An 8,098-nucleotide genomic window follows, 5' to 3' on the forward strand; every position below is an offset into this window, starting at 1 on the left:
GTCTCCACTTCCCTGCACACACTAGGAGTCCTGCAGACACAATCAGCCCGAAGCCAGGGCGGCTTCCTTCCTTTTCTGGCAAGATGGCAGACCGTGAAGCTGGAGTGACTCTGGGGCGGCCGCATTTTTCATGCCAGATTCTCGCCACCTTGGGTGTTACCAAGTTGATGCCACTTTCACACGAAGTTATCAGCAGACAAGCCACAATTAATATAGGTACAATTTATCATGTAGCTCATGAGAAATCCACCCTTGTCAAAGCTATTTCTGAAGTTGAGACCGTCAGGTTCAAAAATGAACTAGAAAGAAATATTACAATCAAGCTTGGATATGCTAATGCTAAGATTTAGAAACTTGATGACCCAAGTTGCCCTAGGCCAGAATGTTATAGATCTTGTGGGAGTACTACATCTGATGAGTTTCCTACAGACATTCTAAGGACCAAAAGGAACTTCAAATTAGTCAGACATGTTTCCTTTGTGGAGTGTCCTGGCCACTTGTGGAGTGTCCTGGCCACTGTGTTGATGGCTACTGTGCTGGATGGTGCAGCAGTGATGGATGCAGCTCTTCTCTTTATAGCTGGTAATGAATCTTTTCCTCAGCCTCTGACATCTGAACACCTGGCTGCTATAGAGATCATGAAGCTGAAGCATAATTTGATTCTGCAAAACAAAATTGATTCGGTTAAAGAAAGGGTAAAGAACAATGTGAGCAGATGTTTGCATTTGTACAAGGTACAGTAGCAGAGGGAGTTCCAATTATTCCAATTTTAGTTCAGCTGAAATACAATATTGACATTGTGAGTACATAGTAAAGAAAATTCCAGTACCCTCAAAAGACTTTACTTCAGAACCCCAACTTATTGTTATTAGATTTTTTGATGTCAAAAAATCTGGCTGTGAAGTTGATGACCTTAAGGGAGGCGAAGCCGCTAGTGGTAGTGTGTCCGGAGTTTATTCCTTCTGGTGGCTTGTTGGTCTTGCTGACTTTAAGAATGAAGCCACAGACCTCCTGGTGAGTGTTACAACTCTTAAAGGTGGTGCATCCGGAGTTCATTCCTTCCGGTGGGTTCCTGGTCTGGCTGACTTCAGGAATGAAGCTGTACAGCCTCATGGTGAGTGTTACAGCTCATAGAGGTAGTGTGAACCCAAAGAGTGAGCAGCAGTAAGATCTATTATGAAGATTGAAAGAAAAAAGCTTCCACAGCATGGAAGGGAACCCAATCGGGTTACTGCTGCTGGCTCCTGCCGCCAGCTTTTATTCCTTTATTTGGTCCTGCCCGTGTCCTGCTGATTGGTCCATTTTACAGAGTGCTGATTGGTCTGTTTTTGCAGAATGCTGATTAGTGCATTTACAATCCTGTAGCTAGACACAGAGTGCTGATTGGTGCATTTACAATCCTTTAGCTAGACAGAAAAGTTCTCCAAGTCCCCACCCAACCCAGAAAGTCCAACTGGCTTCACCTCTCATTAGTCTCCTAAAAGGAGTGTTAAAGGTGGGCCAGGAGATAGAAGTCAGACCTGGTATTGTCTCCAAAGATAGTGAAGGAAAACTCACGTGTAAACCAATCTTTTCCAAAATTGTATCACTTTTTGGCAAGCATAATGATCTGCGATATTCTGCTCCAGGCGGTCTTAGTGGAGTTGGAACAAAAATTGACCCCACTTTGTGCTGGGCTGACAGAATGGTGGGGTAAGTACTTGGTGCATTCAGAACCTTACATGAGACATTCACAGAATTCGAAATTTCCTGTTTCCTACTTAGCTTCTAGGTGTACTCACTGAAGAAGACAAGACACCAGCAAAGGTACAAAAGCTGTCTAAGAATGAAGTGCTCATGGTGAACATAGGATCCCTGTCAACAGGAGGAAGATGTAGTGCTGTCAAGGCTGATTTGGATAAAATTATTTTGACCAATCCAATGTGCACAGAAGTAGGAGAAAAAATTTCCCTTAGCCAAACAATTGAAAAACACTGACATTTAATTGGTTGGGGTCAAATAAGAAGAGGAGCGACAATCAAACCAACAGTAGATGATGACAGAAGAATACCAGTTAAATAATACATTTAGATGGAGTTAGAAGTTGGAATTTCTCTTACCAACTAAGGGGCTTATTTTCAAGGCAGTACTGTGGAATTGATTTCACAGTTCATTACCTTAGTAGGTAGCAGTAAGTTTATTCTCATTTTTTTAGTTGTGAAAACTTAACAGGATCTACAATTAATGTAAAAATCGGCATGATGTTTGATTAAATCTGCATTTTAGCAGAAGTTAAGCATTCCCATATGTCTAAATTATACATCAGTGCAGTTTGAAACGAAACTTTGCTACAACCAGCCTTTGCTGTAGTACACATATATACCACTGAAACTCCCTGAAATAAAGATTTTCTTTTATTTCATGACTTGTCTTTGCATAGCTCCAGGCAGAAGGACTGTCGTACCAGCAAAAAAAAAAAAAAAAAGAAAAGAAAAGAAAAAAAGAAAAAAACACAAATTCTTTTTGAAGACCAGCTCCCTTTTCTTTGGCCTCATATTTTATGTTGCTTTATCTTTGAAATTTTGCCTGAAAAGGAAATGAATGGGTTCAAATGAAGCTATTCTTTAGAGCATGAGTGCTTGTTCCCATGGACAAATCTTCTTTCCCCTTACCAACTTCCATGCCTGAAAAACAGGAAACCAGAGTCAGAAGTTATCTCCCTCTCCCTGCCTTGAGATTATTTCTGCATTGTTTTATGCCTGAAACCCAATAGTCTTCCTCCATTGGAAAATACGGTTACACCACATGATTCTAGATGAGTAACACAGATCTTTCTAGGCCTTCATTTTATGGTTTTTTCTGAACTGTTAAATTATGGTCATGACATAGATTCTAATATTCCTAATCTTTGGATGTTTCAAAAAGTAAAAAATGTTAGAAAGTAATGAGTGAGTCTTTTTGATTTTTAACTTATTCCCCATGTCGCTGTACTTACGGTACTTTACTTTTTTTTTTTTTTTTTTTTTGAGACAGAGTCTTGCTCTGTCTCCCAGGCTGGAATGCAGTGGCACGATCCCGGCTAATTGCAACCACCACCTCCTGGATTCAAGTGATTCTCCTACCTCAGCCTCCTGAGTAGCTGGGAATACAGGCACCCGCCGCCACGTCTGGCTAATCTTTGTATTTTTCATTAAGACAGGGTTTCACCATGTTGGCCAGGCTGGTCTTGAACTCCTGACCTAAAGTGATATGCCTGCCTTAGCCTCTCAAAGTGCTTGGATTATAGGCATGAGCCGCTGCACCTGGCTTGTTTTTCTTTATTTATGTTTTTGCTTCATAAGAGGTTCTGTTGAGCAGTGATTCCCAGCTCTGGCTGATATTAGAATTGCTGGGCAAGCTTTACAAAAAAAAAAAAAAAATGCCCCACAGAGATTCTGATTTAATTGGCTTGAAGTAGAACTCACGCGTTGATATCTTTAAAAATTCTCCCCAGTGTTGAGAAACAAATTTGGAGAGTTGAGAAGTAGGTATATTAAATTACAGAATCTTACTGAGTAGTCTAGTAATACTCTTTGCTTTGCTTAAATTTGCACTGAGATGGGATCTGAAGCTACTGTCATCATATTGTGCTTCTTTGAATGTTCAAGTTTCATTGTAGAAATTTAGAAGCTGTATGTTTATCTAAGTTGATGTTTTGAAGAAGCATGTTAATTTTATATACTTGGCTGACTGTGAAGGCTGTGTTGTAGCATGAGGAACACAAATAAAACAATCCTAAATGAAACATTAATTTTAAAACAATTTTAAGGGATTTAGAGTAGGGAAAATATGTACAGATATTGGAACTTTTATTGCTGAGTAGGAATTTGTGCAGTTGTATTGTCGAACAAAAAACTATGTCCATAGGTGAATTTTTTCATGTATTATTTATTTTACTTTATTTTTTTGGACAGGGTTTCACTCTGTCGCCGAGGTGGGAGGGCAGTGACATGATCTCAGTTGACTGCAACCTTCACCTCCCAGGCTCAAGCAGTACTCCTGCCTTAGCCTCCCAAGTAGCTGTGATTATAGGCATGTACCACCACATTTGGCAATTTTTTTCTCTTTTTTTTTTTCTTTTTGAGTAGAGACAGAGTTTCACCATGCTGGCCAGGCTGGTCTCAAACTCCTGACCTCAAGTGATCTGCTCACCTCACCCTCCCAAGGTGCTGGGATTACAGGCATGAGCCACCGTGCCCAGCCTGTTTATAGGTGAAATTCTTTTGAAAAGCAGTTCTGCTGGAAACCATCATTCTTAGCAAACGATCACAAGAACAGAAAACCAAACACCGCATGTTCTCACTCATAGGTGGGAACTGAACAATGAGATCACTTGGACTCGGGAAGGGGAACATCATACACCGGGGCCTATCATGGGGAGTGGGGACGGGGGAGGGCTTGCATTGGGAGTTATACCTGATGTAAATGACGAGTTGATGGGTGCTGACGAGTTGATGGGTGCAGCACACCAACATGGCACAAGTATACATATGTAACAAACCTGCATGTTATGCACATGTACCCTAGAACTTAAAGTATAATAATAATAATAATAATAATAAAAAGAAAAAAAGAAAAGAAAAGCAGTTCTATTATAGCAGATTCTATATTTACGCAATGAGCTGAACAACCTGGGTTTCCTTTTTGTTTTCACATAAAATCTGCTTGTAAATAGAAAAACCATATCGTGATCATTAATATAAAGAAATGCAAACAAATTCTCAGAACATAAAATCAACGCATTAATTAAAAGAAATTAATTTTTTATTAAAAATTAATTTTTAATTTAGTTTTTTGGACAGGGTTTTACTCTGTCGCCCAGGCGGGAGTGCAGTGACCTGATCTCAGTTGACTGCAACTGAGAAAAAGAAAGTTAACAGAGCATGTTGCTGAGACTTTGTTTATATCTATACCTCAAGATTGTATTATTGGTGGTTTCTTTTTACAAAAGAAGGATGGAAGGAAGGGAAGGAGGGAGAAAGAAGGGAGAGGGAAACTATTTTATTTATAATCCAGACTTTTGTGCACATATTTAATGTTCAGAAATCCATGGATTTACTATTTTATAGTTATTTCTAATACCGATCTGCCAGGACTTAGTATTTTTAGCTTATTTTTTCTTTATTTAAAATTATGTTGTTGTGTAGAAGGTCTGAGAATTACCTATGAAGCTGTATAAAATATAGATGTTCAGAACTCATCCAGGCTTACTAAATTTCCAAGTGCAGGAATCAAGCATTTATATATTTCTCTAATTACAGGTGATTCAGGTAAACATCTTGGTTAAAAACTCAGTGCTCCAGCCGGGCGTGGTGGCTCACACCTGTAGTCCCAGCACTTTGGGAGGCTGAGGCAGGCGGAGGTGGATCATGAGGTCACGAGATCCAGACCATCCTGGCTAACGCAGTGAAACCCTGTCTCTACTAAAATACAAAAAAAAAAAAAAAAAAAACCAGCCAGGCATGGTGGCAGGCGCCTGTAGTCCCAGCTACTCAAGAGGCTGAGGCAGGAGAACAGCGTGAACCCGGAGGCGAAGCTTGCAGTGAGCGGAGATTGCACCACTGCACTCCAGCCTGGGCAAGAGTGAGACTCCGTCTCAAAAAATAATAATCGTATTCTTTTTGAAGCAGTTGTGAATGGAAGTTCATTCATGATTTGGCTCTCTGTCTGTTACTGATGTATAAGAATGCTTGTGATTTTTGCACATTAATTTTGTATCCTGAGAATTTGCTGAAGTTGCTTATCAGTTTAAGGAGATTTTGGGCTGAGATGATGGGATTTTCTAAATATACAATCGTGTCATCTGCAAACAGGGACAATATGATTTCTTCTTTTCCTAACTGAATACACTTTATTTATCTCTCTTGCCTGATTGCCCTAGCCAGAACTTCCAACACTATGTTGAATAGGAATGGTGAGAGAGGGCATCCCTGTCTTGTGCCAGTTTTCAAATGGAATGCTTCCAGTTTTTGCCCATTCATTATGATATTGGCTATGGGTTTGTCATAAATAGCTCTTATTATTTTCAGATACGTTGCATCAATACCGAATTTACTGAGAGTTTTTAGCATGAAGGGCTGTTGAATTTTGTCAAAGGCCTTCTCTGCATCTGTTGAGGTACTCATGTGGTTTTTGTCTTTGGTTCTGTTTATATGCTGGATTACATTTATTGATTTGCATATGTTGAAACAGCCTTGCATCCCAGGGATGAAGCCCACTTGATCATGATGGATAAGCTTTTTGATGTGCTGTTGGATTCAGTTTGCCAGTATTTTATTGAGGATTTTTGCATCGATGTGCATCAGGGATATTGGTCTAAAATTCTCTTTTTTTGTTGTGTCTCTGCCAGGCTTTGGTATCAGGATGATGTTGGCCTCATAAAATGAGTTAGGGAGGATTCCCTCTTTTTCTATTGATTGAAATAGTTTCAGAAGGAATGATACCAGTTTCCCCTTGTACCTCTGGTAGAATTTGGCTGTGAATCCATCTGGTCCTGGGCTTTTTTTGGTTGGTAGGCTATTAATTATTGCCCCAATTTCAGAGCCTGCTATTGGTCTATTCAGGGATTCAACTTCTTCCTGGTTTAGTCTTGGGAGAGTGCAAAAATCCAGGAAATTATCCATTTCTTCTAGGAATCCAACTTACAAGGAATGTAAAGGACCTCTTCAAGGAGAACTACAAACCACTGCTCAGTGAAATAAAAGAGGATACAAACAAATGGAAGAACATACCATGCTCATGGATAGAAAGAATCAATATCATGAAAATGGCCATACTGCCCAGGGTAATTTATATATTCAATACCATTCCCATCAACCTACCAATGACATTCTTCACAGAATTGGAAAAAACTGCTTTAAAGTTCATATGGAACAACAAAAGAGCCCGCATTGCCAAGACAATCCTAAGCCAAAAGAACAAAGCTGGAGGCATCACACTACCTGACTTCAAACTATACTACAAGGTTACAGTAACCAAAACAGCATGGTACTGGTACCAAAACAGAAATCTAGACCAGTGGAACAGAACAGAGCCCTCAGAAATAATACCACACATATACAGCCATCTGATATTTGACAAACCTGACAAAAACAAGAAATAGGGAAAGGATTCCCTATTTAATAAATGGTGCTGGAAAAATTGGCTAGCCATAAGTAGAAAGCTGAAACTGGATCCTTTCCTTACTCCTTATACGAAAATTAATTCAAGATGGATTAGAGACTTAAATGTTAGACCTAAAACCATAAAAACCCTAGAAGAAAACCTAGGTAATACTATTCAGGACATAGGCATGGGCAAGGACTTAATGTCTAAAACACCAAAAGCAATGGCAACAAAAGCCAAAATTGACAAATGGAATCTAATTAAACTAAAGAGCTTCTGCACAGCAAAAGAAGCTGCCATTAGAGTGAACAGGAAACCTACAGAATGGGAGAAAATTTTTGCAATCTACTCATCTGACAAAGGACTAATATCCAGAACTTACAAAGAACCCAAACAAATTTACGAGAAAAAACAAACAACCCCATCAAAAAGTGGGCAAAGGATATGAACAGACATTTCTCAAAAGAAGACATTCATACAGCCAACAGGCACATGAAAAAATGTTCATCATCACTGGCCATCAGAGAAATGCAAATCAAAACCACAATGAGATACCATCTCACACCAGTTAGAATGGCAATCATTAAAAAGTCAGGAAACAACAGGTGCTGGAGAAGATGTGGAGAAATAGGAACACTTTTACACTGTTGGTGGGACTGTAAACTAGTTCAACCATTGTGGAAAACAGTATGGCGATTCCTCAAGGATCTAGAACTAGAAATACCATATGACCCAGCCATCCCATTACTGGATATATACCCAAAGGATTATAAATCATGCTGTTATAAAGACACATGCACACGTATGTTTATTGTGGCACTATTCACAATAGCAAAGACTTGGAATCAACCCAAATGTCCATCAGTGACAGACTGTATTAAGAAAATGTGGCACATATACACTATGGAATGCTATGCAGTCATAAAAAAGGATGAGTTTGTGTCCTTTGTAGCGACATGGATGCAGCTGGAAACCA

At 39.4% G+C, this 8,098-nt stretch overlaps 1 pseudogene; it reads left to right on the forward strand.

Annotated features, from left to right (window-relative positions):
* Nucleotides 1-83: 83 nt before the first annotated feature.
* LOC117084545 lies at nt 84-2,061 on the forward strand (annotated as a pseudogene).
* The last annotated feature ends 6,037 nt before the right edge of the window (nt 2,062-8,098 follow it).

Source organism: Trachypithecus francoisi, unplaced genomic scaffold, assembly GCF_009764315.1.
Source record: "Trachypithecus francoisi isolate TF-2019V2 unplaced genomic scaffold, Tfra_2.0 Lachesis_group0, whole genome shotgun sequence".
NCBI classification, from domain to species: Eukaryota; Metazoa; Chordata; class Mammalia; order Primates; family Cercopithecidae; genus Trachypithecus; species Trachypithecus francoisi.